General features: G+C 47.9%; 1 protein-coding gene across 3 annotated transcripts in view; it reads right to left on the minus strand.

Moving 5' to 3' along the window:
- Nucleotides 1-19,472, minus strand: part of LOC135819508 (uncharacterized) — a 31,989-nt gene extending 12,517 nt beyond the window's left edge. Inside the window, exon 1 of one of the 3 annotated variants that reach the window (XM_065332727.1) lies at nucleotides 19,234-19,472. The gene's annotated coding sequence lies outside the window, so the exon portion shown is untranslated. Of the gene's footprint in view, nucleotides 164-545; nucleotides 1,001-19,233 lie in introns of those variants that run through there. The other 2 variants (XM_065332726.1, XM_065332729.1) reach the window with 2 other exon arrangements.
- Nucleotides 19,473-20,722: the final 1,250 nt, after the last annotated feature.

The following is a 20,722-nucleotide window of genomic DNA, read 5'->3' on the forward strand; positions in this document are numbered from 1 at the left end:
ATGGCGGTCTCTAAGTTGGCCTACAAGTCTGAGAATAACTAGGAGAGAATGCAACACTACTAGAAGAGAGCTGAAGAGAAACTACAGCACATGGGTCCAAGACAAGGACCTTTCTACATGTTACTCCAAGTACGAAAACGGAAAAAACGTCGCAAACGAATTGGAAGACTTGCACGACAGCTGCAGAGCAAGGCCTTAAGGGGGGGGGGGGGGGGTATGTTGGTAATGTAAAGCATTGCACTTCGCAACAACCTGATTTGATCTGATTGGGCCAATTATTATTTGTAACACCTGGTGTATGCATGCAGTGCATGCTCCACGCGCATTAAATGGCTTCTCGCATCATGGCGCACAACTCCGGGATCCTCTGATCGAGTCGAGGACTTGGCATGACTGGCTCATGATACGCACCTGACCACCATACCCCCCCCCCCCCCTGACCAGCAAGTACGCTTTCCGGATCCGGACTTTCTGCATCCGCCCACTAACAGGATCTAGAGGCATTGACATCATCGTATACTAGTAACTGCATAATATCCACTAACCAGGTAATGCCTAATGGATGCTGGTTGGCGTTGCTCAGCACTCAGGGACGCCGCCTTGCTACAAAGTGTCCGCTTCCAACGGCTTCCATACTAGAGTGCTATGCACGGTAAAACGTTTAGCAGAAATGTGCGCATTGACACAGCACAATGGAGGTTTTGCGGCTCCTCTCTGCTTACTTATGTCCAACCATCGGGGAGGCAAACACTACAGAGAGGTGACAAGGGCGGCCAGAAAAGATACCTATTATTGTGGTGAAATAGCCCTCATCCAGGCATCTCACTACTGACACTTGCTCCGTAGAGATCTGATTTTTCTATCCCCTGCCCGCACCACTCCACCAGAGCTAACGCTAGGTGCTGACCAACCACTGAGTGCCGTGATAAGGTGTCCGGAAGGTGCACTGGGTGTGAGAGTGTACGCTGTGCTGAACATGTGCTCAGCGCGGCCAGCGAACATTGCACACCCGGGCCATAGCCTGGCTCCCTGAGTGCAGCCGGAGAGACTCGACTAGGGACGACGTCGCATGGCGTTCAGCCTGCCACTTTCCAGAGTTGAAGTGCAACTAATCAAGGCCCTGACGTCACACGCGTTGAATGTTACTTGTGCCTGGAACAATTATTTCCCTCCGGACGCATGAATGTCAGCAATGCTGAACATGGCTCATAAGCTGTTTTGCCCATTCACTTCACCTCTTCACAGAGCTGATTGGAAGGGAATTCGACGGGAGTGTAACAGGTTATCGCCCTGAAAGGCTAGAATGTAGGCCTGAGGGTCGACGTGACGCTGATGAGTACGGACGATTCGACCAGTATGACACAAAGACACACACACACACACACACACACACACACACATACACGCACAAACACGCGCACAGTGAGTGCGTGCGTGTGTTTGTGCGTGTGTGTGTGTGTGAATAAGCGCTTGTGCGAGACATACGGTTGGAACAATTAGAATGGTGGCTAATCTGATTCTGAGATTCCTGGCATCGCCAGTGTTAGAGTGTTGCAGTTCCATTCTCTGGATGATCGCCGCATCACTTCGGCAGCTAGCCCCACCGATGCAGCACGGGGTGAAAGAGGCTGCAATCGTCGCCCTGCCATTTGCCGTTTATCTAGCGAGGCTAGAAGACGGCAATTACTGTCAATCAACAGCGTTCAGTGCGTGTCACCTCTCATGCTTGTACTACGTACCGAGTTGTCACCATTTCCACGATCAACAACTCGCACTCAACACACACACACACACACACAGTTTTCTCGATCTCCGCTGTGGTACTTGTGCATGCATTGTGCAGGCTGTGACGGAGTCTGCAATTTTTTGCAATTTTTCTTGTTCAAGGATTCCCCGCAGGCTTGGCTGAGAGTCTCCGCAAAGAGCGCATAGCGATCATGAACTGAACAAGTGGCTCTTGTTGCTTACTACGGAGTAACGGACCCTTCCATTTGCTTAGGAGTCCACTCTACTCTACATGTACATGTACATGACACAGACGGAAGGTCCCAGGCTAGAAGGTACAGGAGAATCTTCTCCCCTTCTGACGAGTACGGTAGGTTGTGTACTTAGTGAAAAAAAAGAGCTAGAGAGAAAAGGGACACCAACGAGGAGTCCAGGTGGAAAAGGAAAGATAAGAACATTGAAAGGATCGGTTACGCAACAGACATTAATGACAAGTTCAACTCACAAGCAAGAATACATGACATCACTCTGACATCACTCACATTGCTGCAGCAAAGGTGCATCACTGAAAGCTGTGTACTCCCTCTGCAGGATTGGTAAAGATTTTTGTTTTTACTTGAAGTAAATTTCGGCCAGTAGCAGGTAGAGATACTCTAACGCAAGTTAGAAAGTTCTTCCCAAAGACTAGGCATATGCGGATAATGCCGGCAGAAAAATTGGCAGAATTCAGTACTTTTTCTGGTAAGTTTCATGCATGTTTGGTATGTGGATAAAGAAATGGAGCAGAATTCGAGGAATTGCCCGCCATAAGGTTTGTATGGTTCTGCCAATTTCACTGCTTTTCGAGCAGAATCTGCCACCTTTTCGAGCATTATCCGCCAATGCCTACCAAGGACCACATGGCACGTACCATGTACTGCTGTTACAGGTTTACTTGAACATGACAATAATCAACCATTGCCGTCACACAATATCCTTTACTTTCGTGTCATCACGGCTCTGTTATCATGTTGTAATTAGGTCAGGGCCTAGTCCATGGACGGAGAGTATGGTCCGGTAAGCAATACACGAACACACCTGGCTTGGAGCTACTTGATATCCGCATGATGACATCTGAGCTCAAGTTTCAACTCCCGTGTCCACACATGCGCACACTCCATACTGGTATCATACCAGCATGTGACAACCAGAAAGTATTAAAACAGACTATAGACTATGCTCCTGTGGGCAATCCGATTTGCAATTGTGAGATCGATCGGACCATGCAACGTATCGTATACGCGTATCGGCACACACCGTCGCTGCACCATTCACGACTGGCTACGTGTATGACTGTATGTACATGCCCGAACACAATCTAGCTCGAGGCAGCTGATAGAGTGCACACGTAGAACCCACGCGGTGATAAGCGTTGATGGCAACGTATGGTCAGCGAGAGTCCCATAATTATTCGCTTTCTCTGGTTCGAAACGGTGTAACGATAGGAAAGATTGCTACTGTGGCACATTGTACTGGAAGCGCTACTAGTACTATACTGGCAATGATTCGCGGATCCCCCGCTGTGCGCTTACAAGACACACCGGCGAATAGGTACATACTAATTTATGTCCGACATGATGAGGACTAATTCACTGATCATGTCCTCGCATTTTGCTCACTGAGCTGACGTCATCAGGCCGGACCAGGTGAGACAGGTAAACGGCGAGTTATGCCCAGTCGAAGATGGGGTAAATATGATATTCTAACTGCATCCAGTTGAAGATGGAATTTAATAAGTTGTAATAGCCGAGCACCGCTTCAGGCACAGGCACGTAATGTGTCCGACCACCTCAGGGCCAAGCCAAGCTGGAGGTGTTCCCTAATCGGATCTCGATGAAATCGAGCGATTGGGGGATTGATAGAACGCTGAAATGGGCAGCGAGTAAAGTAAAAAAAGTAAAGTAAAGTTTGCACGTCCGCGTTACCACCGGCTATACAATTGCGTTGAGAAACACAACCAGCTTAGGAAGTTTCGCATGTGCCAGGCCACCACCATGCCTGTGCTACCAGGGTGGCAGATGCAGCGCCTAACGGCGAGGGTGAGGTGGTAAGTCTCACAACCAATGCCCGACAAGGGGGCTAACCTCGTTAGCTGCATCCATGTTACCCTCACTCCGAGTAGTGAGTACCCAGTTGACCGTGGGTGTCGGCGCAGTTCACTGCATGTAAAGTGGTTCACGCATGCATCACCGCATTTGCTAGCACAGTATACGCTCCCTGCTCCCAGCGCGGGTCTCGAACTCGGGACCTTGTGATTCGCAGGCAAGCCCACAACCACTCGGCCAAAGCGCTGGTACTGGGCAGCGAGTGGCCAACAGAATTCCAATGAGGTTTGGTGGTGCAATGGCGGGTACCCCTCGTCCAACACTGCGACACACCAGGCAAGAATTCCCAGAATGCTCACAGCGCGCGATCTACAGATCGTGCCGTGTTTTACAGGTGTGAACGAGACGGTCTCACGAACTTTTAAGTGATACGGTGTTAACGAGAAACGAATTCTGATAGTGGGTAATGGAAGAATCTCATAATGGATTTATCGAAATGATTCGTGCGCACAAACGCACGCAGCCGGAAAATCCTTCTTCTCTAACTACAGGATCTTGAAAACTGGCCTTGTTCGCACGTTCCGTAGTTGCTCCCAACATGATTTGCGAATAATCGAGTTTTGCACTGCTCCGGCCTGGCGCCTCAGGCTCAAGAGTTGCCTGCATTTGGGTGCAAGTGCCGATTAGGCCTGTCACGGATTAGGTTCTTTGTTAGGTGTTTAAAGGAGCAGGTGTGCCTTCTCGAGAACGATATCGCGATGGCATCCACCAAGCAAAAGTAGCTTTGCAGCAAACCTTGAACATACGAGTGTAGTGTGCATTTACCACACCGTTCTCTCTCTCTCTCTCCCTCTCCCTCTCTCTCTCCCTCTCCCTCTCCCTCTCCCTCTCCCTCTCCCTCTCCCTCTCTCTCTCCCTCTCCCTCTCCCTCTCCCTCTCCCTCTCCCTCTCCCTCTCCCTCTCCCTCTCCCTCTCCCTCTCCCTCTCCCTCTCCTTCTCCCTCTCCCTCTCCCTCTCCCTCTCCCTCTCCCTCTCCCTCTCTCCTCTCTCTCTCTCTCTCTCTCTCTCTCTCTCTCTCTCTCTCTCTCTCTCTCTCTCTCTCTCTCTCTCTCTCTCTCTCTCTCTCTCTCTCTCTCTCTCACACTCTCTCTCTCTCTCTCATATCGTCTTGGAACAAAGTAAATCTTCCTACAAGGTTTTCATTTTGATTTCAAGTTCCTTGTGAAACACTGTACCATCACGCTAGCGGATTGCATCTCTGAAAACCCGCTCGAGGTGAATGTAATGAAAGCCAAGCTGACAGTACATGTATATGCAAATAACGCTAGTGATGATGAGTGACCGGTCCACCCGTAGCTCCTTGTTTGGTGCATCAGCCATCAGGATTGTGGCCCCGTGTACTGCAATAATTAATCACGGACCCTTGTGTTCGTAGTGCCAGCAGTACTAACATCGCCATATCCATGGACGTGTGCAAACCCTTTACTTTAGGCTAGCGTTCTTGCTGTGTGTTCAGAAACGGACATTGTTCATCGCACCCTTCTGCTCATACAAGCACTGTCATGCACTCATAGCGATCGGAGCAGTGCGTTTGGCAGCAATACTTCAACGTCATCATGCTGATTTTCAACAGTGATGTGTATGCACTGAAGCCCATCAACATTTGCATAGTGTTTTGCAAATTTCTCTTGTCCACTCCACAGGTGATAATATGACCTAGTCCATATCGAGTTTTTGAAATTCGACCCTGTGGCAAACAGACAGTTCATTACATGTACACGTTGTTGCGTGCCTTGTTGGAATATTCATAGTCGTTGTCTTCATTAGCTCATGCTCACTAAATCTATCTTCGAGTTGAACGCTCAATTATTTGCGAGGCATTCTGCACTGTATGTACAATGTACAGTGCTGACAACTGAAATCCGACCCCCTGAGCGGTGGGTTCACATTCTTTGCGATGTGAGCGCACCACTCAGGGGGTCGGTTTTTAGTTGTCAGCACTGTATGTGTACTGTGTATACTTAGCACGTGTGTCGTGCGCATACCAGGGAGTCGTAAAATACCGGTAACTTACGACTCCCTGGTGCATACACATGCACAGCTCAGTAGAGCAGCGGAAGACATTACTAGGCGTGAGCGGTTTTTGCCAACATACCCAATGAGTGTGCGAGCGCGGTGAAATAATCCATATGGCCGGGGTCAGCATTAACATAGGACTGAACTAAGGCTCCATACTAGGACCATACGTCATACTATTTATGGTGCAAATCATTTTTTTTTTTTTTACTAAGGCCACAGCTTCCTATCATGACATGCAAAGCAGCGGTGCAGTATCGCAGGCATGAATCATGCAGCAGTCTAACCAAACCAGTACTGCATGTACATGTACATGTACCTACTCGTAAAGTACTAGCACACTACTTGACCTTGTTTGCGACAAATCTCCGGCCAACAGGTATGAAACGACGAATTAGCAATAACATGATTGAATCCGCCATGCCAGATGGCGATCGATCCGGGAGGTCAACAGCTCAGTCATTGCCCTAGCTAGACCTACAATGCGATCGATTTGTAGTGGCAGGACTGCCTCGCACCATACCAACCCAACTGCCACGAACTAGTGCATATTCGAACCTGGCACTCATCATCCAGTCGTACTGTGGTCAGACCGCGAAAGCGGCCATTTAGCCAGGCTCAGCGCCGTTCGCAATTATCAGGCTCAATGCCATCGGCTCAAGAAAGGTGAGACAATGTACCGTAAAACCTGTGTTTGCCGGACCCTGTACCAGGCGGAATCCTGTAGCGACCGGACAAAATTGCATGCACTATTACAATACATGCTTTTTTGTGCTGTGGATCGAACGTGCATCCCTGGATCAAGCGGAATCCTGTCATATCAGGACAGCTTCCACTGCATCAAGGGCGTCCGGTTAGGGCAGGTTTTCCTGTACTTGTACATGTACAGTGCTGGCAACTGAAATCCGACCCCCTGAGCGGTAGGTTCACATTCTAGTGGTCTCTGTTTCGTAGTTTTACCATCCCGTGTTGAGTCTTTGCGATGTGAGCGCACCGCTCAGGGGGACGGATTTCAGTTGCCAGCACTGTACTCGACCCGCATTAATCTATCCGTTCCTAAACCCTGTAATTGAGTGTATGACTTCAGACACCTGAAGCCTTATTTCGTGTAGCTGTGGAATGCTTCCAAGAGTAAACAAACCAATATACTGCAGCAATCCTCCGTGCTGCGACTGCACGATGTGGTGGGTCTCTTCTGTCAACTGCCCTTCACCATCTTTCAACAACTGACCAACGCTCAGGCCATAGCCCTGATCCCAATTGCCAGTGCCAAGTCAAGGCATTTGTGCACTACCTCTGCTGCGACACTGGATCATCTTCAACGCGCTTGACCCGCATGCATGCAGAGCTCAGGAATGTCCAGAGAAAGATTCCTTTGCAGGTCCATGGCGAGGTGAGGCCTGATGCGCGCACTATGCACTTGCAGTTGAATCCGCGACATTGTGATACATTAAGCCAGGTTGGCGGTATACCGTTTGTCCAATTCCAGTTCCCCCAGCTCCCATCCTTGACCAATCGTCGTGTGATTTCAGATCAGAGAGATCAGCGATCTTGTTTACGAGTAAAGTGCGTTAGTATTACGACAAGAGTCAGCACAGTAATGTCAATAATCGAATCAGACCCAATCAAGAGGAACAGGACGAATATGCTGACTAATCCATCGCGTCCGCTCGCCGGGCCCGTAAACAGCAAGATACAGCAGTACATGCATCTTGCATAGGGCCCTCGCCTTATAACCTGGGATCGGGATCCCGGGAGTCGTGAATGAGTCCACCCGACCCCCTGTTTTGGTCTCCAAGTTAGGACCGTGGTGATTAGGATCTCGGCACTGCTGAGAAATGCACTATTGCCACTAAATATGTGCCGCTTGGACACTGCTCAACTGCTAAGTGGCCCGGGACCGGTTTCACATGACCTGGAGAGCTGGAAAACTAGTTGAGAAAGTGATAATGAATGTTGCAACAACACGCTGCACAGGACACGCGTCAAGTGCTGTGTCGCAGTGTACATGCGCGTCCATACGCTTGGATTCCACGCTGGCACGAGGCGGAGCACTGCACACCGACACGGAGTGGCAACATCGGAGTCAATGCCGGTCACAGAATGTGTTTTAAGTTAAGACTAGGTTTCCTTGGCAAAGTATTGTCGAATGGCTGTTGTTCCCCGGCGAAATTGACACCAGCTCTGATCAACAGGTGCATGATAGTACTACTGTACTACTGTACTAGTATGAAGTGGAGAATGTTACGATGAGAATGGTGTCAATTTGGGGTTCATTCTTAGGGCTCGCCACTCTTTTGATTCGACCGATGTTCCGACAGCAACACGGGGCCTGTCGTTTGAGGAATTAATGTCGCTGGCATGGCTCAATGACTACTCTGTCTCATGATGCGCGCTAATGCTGGCACAACCTACACGCAGATAGCACAGCAAATGGCAGTGTCCGATTGCTTGTAGCCCCCCCCCCCCCCGGCTTTCCTGGTCCCGTTCATACCCTGTTCGGTGCGAATGTGCTTCAGGTTCGTATATGGATCACTAGCTTTCAAGCAACTTGGAACAGAGCAATAGAGGCACAGAGGGAAGTGAGGAGAGGAGAGGAGGCAGGACGGTGGGAGAGAGAGGCAGAGAGAGAGCGAGAGAGGGAGAGTTAGAGAGAGAGAGAAAGTATCTATGGACAACCAGATATCCAACAGGAAATCTGGACGAAACCAATGCCTTCTTCTCCTGACTCGCATAAAGAATCTATGGAACGTTTGAAGAGTGGTGGGGACCGAATGCCAACAATTTATCTGTAGGCTTGACACGACATGACCAGCTCATGCACATTTCTTTCTGCTGCTGCTGCTGCTATTAGTGTTACAGTAATGATGTTGCAGTAAGCGGAAGTACGGCTACATGCTACTTACATGCACGTCGAGTGTCAGGACACTAGGTGGGATTAATTAGGAGATTTCCTGCTAATTCCTGGAGCATAATATCGAGTTGAAGTCCTCACGTCTAATCAACGTGTTTACGGATACTGTGGTTGCCAGAGGAGTGACGTAACTTCAGCTACATTGTAGCAGTCCCAACTGGTATCAAGCGATGTGCTATCATGCGTATGATTGTGTACATTGATCAGGGGAGGAGACAATGATCAGTCTAGCTACTCTTGGTGCGAGAGGTGGTGGTGGCTCAGCTACTATCAGCCTCGTTGTAATACACAGGTAACAACAATTTTTGAATAACGACATCACCTTCCGACCTAGACACCAGTTGACAGATTGCTTTAAACGTCACGAAGAACGCTAACTCCGGATTACTAACCCGGTTCTCATACCTTATCCAGGGTCGCTATAGGCGAGCTGGTCTGTGAATCTGCATTGCTACTGGCAGTGTCCAGAATGCATCAGTCCTTTTCCTTATATTCGTGCGGCTGCAGTCGATCTCATGTAATAAGGCAACACTGCCTGTTTGTTCGTCAACATTATTCTTTTCTTTTATTCCACGATGGCGTGACGCCAATAAGGATGATTGATAAATGCGATAGAACTGGTACTAGTCAGAAACAGCTAGATGGAAATTAACCGGGGAGGTAAGAAGCAATGGATCATGAAAAACAAGCGGGGGCAATAACGTTAGCAGGGGTGATCGAGATAGTTAAGTACACGTTCGAGATATCAGAAACCAGGGGGATGCGCGGACATTAAAGAAACCAATGCAATCCAATCAGTGCAATATCCCAGTGCCATGTTACACGTACTTCAGTTTAACGTACTTCCAACTGGCATATCGGTAGCAATCTGTACTTTATAGCCGAAGTACTGTTCGCTCTAGGATCGTGGACACCTGTGCGCTTCGTATCCTTCATTGTATGCAGTGCGTGGACTGTGACAATTTGTACTTTATAACCGAGGTAGTTGATATCCAAGGTCAAATGATTGGCATTGTATGATTCAGGGCCATCAAAATAGCATTTTTTATATCCCACAGAATATTCTGCCCAAGGAACGTTCTAGCGGAATACAGATCTGCATCACTGTCTATCACAAGCTGGTACGGTTTTGCTGCGACGCCTGCGCTGCGCCACTGACTGCACGTACAATCAGAAACACACCAGCAAGGTAAACACATAGACGTAAGTACTGATCATGATTGACTGGAAGACATGGTTTTGTCGCGACACCAATCACGGTATAGTCACTGGACCTCGGAAATAGTTTACGCCAATCGCTGAAGCCTAGCGGAACTGGGAAGTAATTAAAGCCGGAGATGTTCAACATTCCCACCGTCATTCAAACTCCGAGATTGACATGGGAGGAGATGGAAATGGCAAAACCGAACAAACGATCAGCATGCGCCATGATGTAACTTTCAGCATGACCCGACAGCGTGAAACCTTGATTACACGCGGGATTATCATTGTTACCCGTGTCAGTGGAGATCTGCGTCAACAAGGAAATGCCTCAACAATGCGATATCCTGAGACATTGGGAGCACTAGTGCTATGACGTGCGTGTCGCCAACCCTGACCGGTACGAAGTGAGGATAACTCCACATCGTGTCAGTCAGTAGTCCATTTCGTGGAGGAGACAAGGGTATAAATTCTTTGAGATGACAGTCTTTGGTACATCTCCGTACACGTGGGATCCATCCCCGACATCACCAATGTGTCACTTGTACTAGTACTCCACTTCCCAAGGCTCATGCATGGCACAAGAAAGAAGTGAGTTCTTCCGTGAGGTGCCCAGCCCGGAGTGATTAGTCCCTCATTTTCCGCTCTCTGGAGGAAAACAAGTTGAAGTGGGTCTTGGCAATGGAGCGATTGAAGCAGGTCAGTCAGACGCGTACGCGTACACGTAGTGCAATGGCGACATTGGGACTGCGATCGACCACAGCACACCCAACAGGCCCTTTGTGTCCGTACTGGCAATACCCACGGGACCGCTGAATCTGGTTATCTACTGCAGCCGACGGCAATAAGAACCGACACGAAGCAGGTTCAGCGAACGGTTTGAGTGCAAATGTTTTTTTATTCCTATTTTACTAGGGAATTCCCCACAGGCGTCATCGCCTTCAATACCGTGCACTATCACGATCAGATACTCCAAAAGCAGATCACATGCAGGGTTCCACGCGGTCAATGGCATGGCTAGTGAACAATGGTGAAGGGTTGATTACAGTATTGTGGGGGTGCTAGAACACCTTTACAGGCTTTAGCCCTTCAGTACTAGAGCACCTTCAGCCACAGTGCCAAGAACAAGTTAGCTCTCAGTTAACCGTAATATTGATGTAAGTTATACCCTCCACCACACCTGCCGTGACGAGCTCTGTAGTAGTTTTACGAGTATGATGGCCTTTGTTTGCATCGACAGGGCACTCTTACAGAGTGGCCAGGTGACGTGCGCAATGGCGCCTATTCTGAACACAGCATTCAACACCGAGCTAATCATAAGGGCTATCCATACGATACGCGTCAGACTGCTGATTGCACTATCAAATCCCAGTGATCGACGACCGTCTCCTCCAAGGCAAGTCCGGGGATCTATGCAAAACGGACGCACACTCGGTCATCGCAATGCTATTTCCAAGAGCACAGGTTCTTGGCGATACCTACTCCAAATGCTAGGCGTTGACCACTGGGCATGGTACTCATAAGGACACATTATTATTACACTGCTCCAGTGTTTACCGTAAGGAGTGCGTGTCCATCTCAGGCCACCACACCACCACTGAACTCCAGGAAAGGAAGACGATTAAAGCAATGAACAAGATCGATTGTTTTCCGCCTCTTGTCCCCATGAATGGAGCATGGAGAGCTTGGAGAGGTGTTGGATCGAATTGACGCAATATATGACGATTTCGTCTGAGATTGGAGATTGCCTTTTGTGACGGCTGACGTAACTGTTCAAGTTATAAGAGTGGTAAAAGGCCACACGAACGATAGTCAACCGCAGAAACAGAAATTCCTCCCTGTCATTGAGAGAATGAGATGTTCAACGTCTCAATGAACACTATCGGGTGACGGCAGAGCAATTGTCCGCAAATATCTCCACCTGGTTGTACTTGTACTTGTGGACAAGAAATTGAATAGTCTCTCAAAAAAAGGAGAAGGACAGAATGTTACAAGTTAATAGTATTATAATTATTGTAGTTCGAAGTGTACGTACATGTAGCTAACATGATGGTTGGTCGTCTGGGTACTTGGGAGGTTGGTTATGAATGGCGTTGCGAACTGATAAGGATGAACATTTGGAGACGACCGACAAGTACAGAGATCCAAGACTAACGGTATTGGGCATGGTCCTGGAGCCACGGTTGACAAGGTCAGTATTCCGCAACGGCTGAGCTACTCCATGTTCAACCTGTTCTCGGGACAGTTGAAAGTGCATCGCCATGATACTAATAATGGATTGCAATAATCGCCTTACTTGAGAACGGGTGTGTTAACGAAGCTACATGTAATCACATGAAACCATCAAGTAAGAACCAAAGAAAAAGACAACCCAAATTCGGCAATAAAACGAACACTCAATTCAAGTCGGTGAGATTGAACAGAAAGGCTTTACTGGGCTCATCGCCTTATTAGCTAGTACCGCTGCTGCTCTCTAATGTGAGATGGCAGATAATTTGCCTTAATCGAGCATGCAATTATTGTTGTCGCGAAGAGTTCATAAAGGCAGAACAGCAGAGACCAAAAGCTTTCTCCTAGCTCCGAGTTTCGTGTTCAAGAACACGCATCAGACGATAAAACATAATAATGCTATTCGCTGGTTATACAGGGTAAGTGCAATGTAGGCTAAGGCAGTGCTACACCCACGATAGGAGGTAACACCAGCCCTGGACTTTTTGGTCTCTGTTTTTCTGCCTTGTGCAGTACGCTCTGTCCTCGTTAAGGTATTGAGTACTACCGAAGTATAATACATGTACTACTATTTGCAGCAAGGACTTCAGAGAAGAGTCCATACGTGTTTATGGGCTCTTGTTAGCATACGGTAACATGTGGATGAATGTTTTGCGAGCGCCGGTCCCACAAGCATGTCGCTTTCTTACGGAGCACCGTGGCCATTCTAGGATATCATGGCGTAGTTTGCGATGACACTGATTTGGTGAGCGACTGCCTGTACACACGGATTGAAGAGCTCAACTGTCTTGAATGGTGATGGTCAAAAGCAGCAGCTGGTGCGCACATCTATCAATCTATGCAGGATTGAAACTGAGCTTAAGTTAAGGTTTCCGTTAGCTTCTGCCAAAGCATGTCTATTGCACACTATAAACATGCAGACCGTGGCAAAAGGAAGGCAGATTGTTGTTGTTGTGTTTATTTTAATTCGCAAACCAAACGGGCAGATCTGCCCAATGAAAAGGTGGCGAATGCAGATAGAAAGCAGTAATACATGTAAATGAAATTGGGGACTGATGTAATTAGGATAGAGGTGGAGAAAAACTAAGCCAGCTGATCATCAAACAGGACGTTTGGTACTCTAGGTGCTAAGGGTGTGCGGGATCATGCTGGCGCGGAACTGGCGGAGCGTGGAGATGGCACGTATATCGCTGGGTAAGGTGTTCCACAGCTGGGCGCCCCGGAACGCAGGTATATAATTAATGTTCTACACCATCGTCACAGCTGATTTGTGCATCCTGCCCACTCACTCAATTGCTGTCCTGTTCGTTCTGAGGCCATTCCTTCTCTATTCTCCCTTGCGAGTCGAGTGTGTGATTAACCATAAATGATTTACTTTCTGCGCCATTCCCCTCCCCACATCCACTGCTGATGCTTGATTGTACCGCTGGTGCTAAGCCATCCAGCTAATTGGTGCACAGTTTGTGGAGCGGCTCTGAGTGGCAAGTGTACTACTCGGCACTTTCCAGTGGCTGTCACAAGTTGTGTGTTGACGAGTACATTCCGAGTCTCACCCGTGATGAGCTCATTATGCGGTAAGTAAATGACAAGTTTATTCCGTCAAATTCGCATTCGATAGTCCACAGTCGAAAGCTTACAGTCCATTTGCAAGTATCTACGAGTATCTGCGCAGTTTATAGCAGGTACAGATGGTCTGGTCGTCCAGGGAAGAAAGAGGTCACTGTCGAAATTGATCTCCGACCCAAGATACAAATCAGGGATTCCGCCCTGAAGACTGGCCTTGCCCGAACAATCGGTTGATTATAATCTGATGGTGACAGTCGAGTTTTTCTTCAGACTTTTCCCCTTTGCATTCTTCCCTCAAACCAGTGAATATATTAACATAATCTTGTTTTTCTATCAGTAAGAGGTGTAGCCCAGAGACCGTTTGGAGTGTTGTGAAGATGTATGGATATAGTGGATGGCTACAGTGGAGTTTTCGCATATTGCGAAATGCATCAAGGGAATGACAAGTTTATTGCCTCAAATAATTCGATACTCCACAGTCGAAAGCGAAAAGCACGGTCCACGTGTAAGTATATACAGGTGGAGGTGCAGTTTATAGCTGGCACAGATGATGGTCTGGTCGCCCAGGAAAGAATTGTGACACTGTCGAAATTGATCTCCGACCCCAGATGCAAATCAGGGAATATTCTTAGTGAATTCCTGATGACGAGATGTACTGAAGCAGCCTCGACAGCCATGCAATGGCTTGCATGGCATCTTGGTACGAGGAGCACACGAAGATGCTTAGGTACTGAGCTGGCTCTCTTCAGAATATTCCAAGAACGGGGCTACTGCCTGTACCGGAAGACTACATACTGTCACCAGATATTCTAGGAATGGGGATACTGCTACTGTGAAGACTGCACACACCATTCACACATCTGACTACTTCAAAATTAGAGGACTCTTCGACCAGTTAGTACATCGCCCCTTTAGAAGAGAATACATGTATAATAGCATGGCACGATGAACTGAACAAGCAACTCTTAGCGACCTACATTGTATAATATGTACATGTCCATACATTATACTTATAACATCCTCAATAATCCAATACATGACGTATTCGGAAAATATATAAAATGCCAACAATCTGACGAAAGACCCAATCCTGTGTTACATCCTCAACATTCGCACAGCCAGATGTTTCCATCCAGCGAACAACAAAGTAAGTTTACACCTCAACGCATTAAAGTCAGAGCGCTCTAAACACGGCGAGCTTTGCACGAGGGTAGGCAACTAATATTACTTAAATTGACATTAAAGTGACTAACCAGAAAGAGTGCTTGACCAAGCCAGGACTATAACAATCACTGTGGAGTGGCGACAGACCGGCCTGAAACCAGCTACAGTACAGTACAGTACAGTATTCGGTTACGTGGCCTGAAGAGTGTTTTGGATTTCTTCTTTTTATTTTTTTTCTACAAAATCCACATATTATCTCCAGACACTGCGGTGAATAATGGAGTGCGGTGGATGCGTCCCGTATGATGATGGCTCAACTCCAGGCAATGTCTGGATGAAAAAAATGGGCACATGAAGCTGTCCACGCTAGGTCCACTGTCCGCGGTTTCAAAGGCTCTACACGAACACAATCACGTGACTAAGATACAATGTACATACATGTAACTCCTTTGCACTTCCCCTCCATCCCATCCCCCCCCCCCCCCCCTTCCACGAAACTCACCAGATAGGCATCCATTTATTTTAGGACTATCCTTCACAAAAAGTCTGAATGAATGTTACTTGTGGTACGTTGTGGATCGCTAAGGCTTTTGTGACACACAGCACCCGTAAACACTTCGCTGCTGTGTACAAACTTTCCACATTTTCCTGCTTGCACTGTCTGAGGCAAGAGTCGTCCTTACGACCCCAAAGTGTAGATTTAGTTGAACTGGACTCGAATGGCCCTGGGCAATCCACGCATGTCAATACATGCCTAGAGGCAGAAAGGGAGACGCGTTTCGACGGTTTTTGATATTGCTGTTTGTTCTACATTTACATCGCCTGTCCAATATCCGTTTGAAGGATCCGCACACAGACACGAACACACGACCCGCACACGAACTCACATGCTCACACGCACACACACACACATACATGTACACACGCACTCACGTGTATGGACACTTGCGTGCACACAATTGTGGTTTAGGTGGTGGGGGTAATGGCCAGTTCATGCTTGTGGTCACGATGTCGGACACGGCTTCACCCTTCACACCTACATGTACCCTTCCTGTGTGCTATGAGCATTGTTTGGAGACGTCACGTGACTATGGATAACTAGATGTATACTGACTAAATGACTCATTATGTTGACAGGGGTTGGCCTATAGAACCATGCGACTGGAACAAAGAGAACATACATGTACATCTAATACCATCGGGGACGTTTTTGCAGGTCTGTGAAGAGGTTAACGAGAAATTCATGTCACACTACTTCACCGTGGACTGTTGTGCTGTTGATGTTTGGCTTGGGACTTTTACTTTTTGAAGTAAGTTACTACTTCAGTTGCTAGTATCCACCGATAGTTCAACCCCTCGTACTCTTGGACGCCCTAATGATGAGTCGTGTACTCTTTTCCAATTGACTATGGTACGTGACATGTGGAGGCAAGAGTCCCTGTTTCCGCTTTGCTTTGTTCCAACTGAGCTAAGTAGTCGTTGATCTACTTGGGTGGAGGGGTGGCGGGACCCTTGACGGGGTACGTGAAGGAGTAAAGCTTCGTTGAACATGAAGATGTACCTGACTGTACATAATTATAAACTGCTGATTTTCCTACACGTATAACGCGTTTTACTTCACCTCCAGTTCGCAACACACGAACAGTCCTTGGCTACACCACGCACAGCACTTGTTTCCAAATGTTCACCCAGGAGGGCATCATCAGGGATTTAACACATACATGTGCATGTTTTTTCCCGATAATCATTAATTTTTGTGTTGCGCTACGATCACCTGTGACACGCTCGGGACGTGGAGGGCACAGTCCCGATTGTTCCTACATCAAGCTTTAGTAGTGCGTGGCGTTGTGCAAGTATCGTTTTACTTCTCCCAGTTCCAGCACTCTGATTTGATGCTTTGGGCCAAAAATTATGTAAAGCTGTGTCTATGTTTGATTGATGTGGCCAGTCATTCTGAGCCCCGCTGCTGGCACCTCAGACGGTAGAACTACAGTGAAACCTGTCTAAGACGACCACCGCTCAAGGGACCTTCATAATGTGGTCTCTGTCACCAGGTGGTCGCCTTATCCAGTGTCAATTGACTGGAAATAGCACCCATTGGTCCTGGTTGCAGTGGTCTTCTAGAACAGGTGGTCGCCTTATCCGAGCGGTCGCCTTGACAGGTTTACTGTATCTAGTTGTCAGGAGATTTCGCACTGAAGCGGCTGCATACATCACATGTTTGGTTGTTTGTTTACAGGTGCATGTACATGTATACAATGTACATGTATACGGACCTGGGAGTACTAGAATACTGGTGTTTCATTACTCCCTGGTAGGGATCACCCAGTCGCCAACTCCAGTGCTAGTACCAGGGGTGGCTGGATGCAAACATCACACAAGAGTGCGGCACTGGCACTGATCGGACGCTTTGACACATGCTTGTACAGGCTCGCTCTGGGCCATTTCCTCCAACTTGAACACCCATCACCTTAGATATTTGCGGATTATTGGGGCTTGAGCAAGCACATCGCAGCTCTGGCGTGGCGAAGAATAGCCAATACTGGCCTACTTTGGCAGCAACGTTACATGCAGTCCTACATGGCCCCTTCTCGGCCAGAAGGTTTTATAATTCCAGCTCTCTACCTGTTAGGATCTTGTTAATGGTCTCGGTTTGGACTTCAGTGTAACCGTATCCATGTACATGTAACTGTATGATGTCGTACCGACACTGACCAGGCAGACAGTGTTCTGCAACGACACGCGTGCGCTGTAGCTGTGGCAGGCCTTCCTGAAGGAATTCTGGGGCATTGTTATCCCGTGAGTGCCCAGTGTCACTAGGGGAAATCATCCAAAGTAGCTAGACATGTGCGCATAGTACAGGACCGTGCTGGCTATACTGTACTACTGGGTTGTTCGGGTACCAAACATTTTAAAACTGCCAGTGTCACTTGTACACGTACCCCAACTGCGCGGATACATAATAAGGATTGTCTTTGCAATTAGAATGCTTCTGGGCACCGAGTGGGACAGGTCGATCTATACCAGAGTTGGGCTTTGGCACGCCGACTGTGGCCACTGACACTGCAGATTTGCTCAGACGGCGAGACTGCCTTCATTTTCTGGCACGCAACAGCAGTAACAACAGCCCAGTCGCATTGTGATCTGGAACTGAATTAGAATGTCATGTACGTGCCCATGCCGTGTTACGTCTCAACAGTACAAACACTACGTTACCACCAGGCAATACCTTTCATATTAACCTTTTTTCATAATATTTACAATGGCTATTTACCTCAAATAGGTGTTCACTTTCTGGGTCACATTTAGTGGATTAAACAATAAAGATGATGTGCTAATACCTTCCATCGTGGCACGGCCATGCCTATTGCAGCGTAGACGCCTTGGGGGTTTTCTCAGCGGAGTTTGTGTATTTCACAAGAACATGATTGTACAACAATGCAAAAATCTATCGGATACTGCCCAGGGGTTGAACTTGGACTCTTCCCGCGGACCTTTGACACCAGTCGACTTTCCTTGGTTGGCGCACCGCTATGTACACTGGTTTTCTCCATGCTCTCAATCCGCTCTGGCTGGAATTAATGTCCGAAACTGAAGAGTTTAGTACACGTGACACGTTTAGCATTGAACCTATCTTGCATTCTTGGCTTAGTCGTTGTGTTACTCTATTTATTTGCGGCTCTGGTGTGCGATCTCCGCAAATCCACCCAGACAGGAGTGCACGGAATCCATTGCACGATGCCAGGCGAACGCTCTCCACCTCTCACCTCGTGCTCAGAACAACGCGCGAGAGGAGGATCTCGCAGTGGAGCACAGGGAATGGTGCTGCCTAGCAATGAGTAGCGCAGTACTGCCAAACTACAATAAAATAGTTTAATTAAAGTACCTACCGTTCTGCCATTTGCGTGTTTTTTTTTTTTTTTTTTTTTTTTTACTACGTTCACATAACCAGCTCGAAAAGAATAAGGAAAGACAATGGTACGGAGACTAGGACAAACGTGACAACTAATGAGCAGTTGACAATAGCATTGTACAGTTACTCTCTTGCAAGAGTAATACTATCTCCCTCGATGTGAGAGCCAGGAAACCTCACCACGTGATGCACTTGTTTGAGGAATCACGCCAAAATGCTGTTGAGGTAAATACAAAGGCATACATGTTTAATGGATGCTTTAAAAAAATACGTGCTCGTACGCTAGACGTTGGCAAGCCAAATCTTGCACACAGAGACCTGTCACACGCTATTATAATAATTATGCAAAGTTTTTAACTCACCTTTTTGCGGTGGTCTTGTCTTGTTGCGTTCAGAGTATCCGTCACCCCAGTCTTGCTGGAACTCTTGATGAGACTCGTAGCGGTTGACGGCTTTCCTCTTTCACCACCACAGCACCAACGGTATCTATCTACTCGCTGTTTCCTCACCGCCTGATATACACTCCTGGGTTGAACGATTGGGACATTCCGAATGGTATGTCACGTCCGCGTCGTTCGTTCTTTATGCTATGTGAAAGCCCAATGAGCTTGCCAAGTAGCAGTTGAACATGTAGCTATGTCCGCACAAGCCAATGGCTATGCCTGTACGAGGTCCTTCGAGCTTGGTCACGGAGCAAACTACTAGCCGGCAAGGAGGATGTCTGGAAAGAATACACTTCAACAACACTCAGTCAAGTGCCTGGGCGTATGTTAACCGTACCACCTGCTGTGCCCGTCGACGAGTTTCGTGTAGGCCGCCGTCACTCCTCAGCGGATCGCAGACTGCGAAAAGGAACGTATTCTCGATGACTATCATACGATGATTGCAAGTAACTGGACTCGTAACAAACTGATTAGAATGAATCGGGTCCGGGCTACGGCTAGATGAACTTGACAGTCAAAAGTGGACATGATATGTGTGACAATTAATCACGATCTTGTGCGTGTGGCATTTCGAGGAGGAAAACTCGAACCGAACTTCTCAGTGCGGGAATACGTTGCACAAGATACCGGTTGTGATGCTGCATCTCTGATTTGACGGGTGCCGAAACAGAGCACCAAGGCGGATGGAGCTGAGCGATTCCGGATTTAGACCACAGAATGCCATGTCCTTCACACCAGCTAAGTAGGCTTTTGTGTCGCCTGCATTGTTCCCAGGTGACACGTTCAAGATGCAGAGAGCGCCTCACTCACGGACAGTGAGCGCGGCCTATTGTCTTTTGCTTGTCAGCGTAGCTCTGGCATGGCACGTCCAACTAGCCAAACTCGAAACAGGCGATTGCACGATGTGAAACCAAGATGAAGGGCGAGAGGAAGAAGTCTCCACGTTAGCCGCAGTGACCACAGTTTTCCCTAGCCACTACATCTCTCGTGTAAGCTGCACTAACGTTAATAGTGTTACATGTACTTGAAGTACGAATGCAGAGAGTCAGTCAGTGTGATACATGCATCACCATCCACTGCACTACAGGTTAACACTTTAGAGCACAAGGCAGCATATTATTTAAGCTACGCGACTTCATTATGAAACCTTGAAAGACCACAATCACATCGCCTTCGACCGATGGCGCTAACCCGGTGTGCGGTATTGTGTCTTTGCAGCACATTATGCGCTTAGCACCTGCACGACAGTTGCTGTGAATGCACGCACATCCCAGCACCTTTTACGGGCAGTTTTACCCAGACTGCAAGCACGGGGCAGTGTTATCGGCATTGTGTGCATAACAGACCACCCTGTATCATGACTCTGTATCATGTGCTCTCCACGCTCTACTCGTCACATTGCGTGATA

Source organism: Sycon ciliatum, chromosome 6, assembly GCF_964019385.1.
Source record: "Sycon ciliatum chromosome 6, ocSycCili1.1, whole genome shotgun sequence".
In the NCBI taxonomy this organism is placed as follows: Eukaryota; Metazoa; Porifera; class Calcarea; order Leucosolenida; family Sycettidae; genus Sycon; species Sycon ciliatum.